The sequence below is a fragment of the Penaeus monodon genome, chromosome 27, assembly GCF_015228065.2.
Source record: "Penaeus monodon isolate SGIC_2016 chromosome 27, NSTDA_Pmon_1, whole genome shotgun sequence".
Lineage (NCBI taxonomy): Eukaryota > Metazoa > Arthropoda > Malacostraca > Decapoda > Penaeidae > Penaeus > Penaeus monodon.
In genome coordinates this window covers 36,110,722-36,111,021 of record NC_051412.1, presented here as the reverse complement: position 1 = coordinate 36,111,021, position 300 = coordinate 36,110,722, and positions in this window count along the sequence as shown.

Genomic DNA, 300 nt, shown 5'->3' with positions numbered 1-300 from the left:
GATCGCCGGAATACACTATGCCGCTATAACAAAACCTATTCGAACTTGCCTATGAACTTGCGGATGAGTATAATGTTCAGCCGAAACATGTACCTTCACCGGGTACGTACAACTCGTTAAACTCATATGGCTTTCGAGAGAATAATCCAACAAAGGGGATATACATATGAGAGGGAGGGAGGAGGCGAAGGAGGGACAGAGGGAGGGAGGCAGGGAGGGAGAGGATGAGGAAGAGAAGGAGAAGATAAAGGAGAGGGGGAGAATGGGAGAGGGGTGTGGTAGAGAGAGGGAAGGAAAATC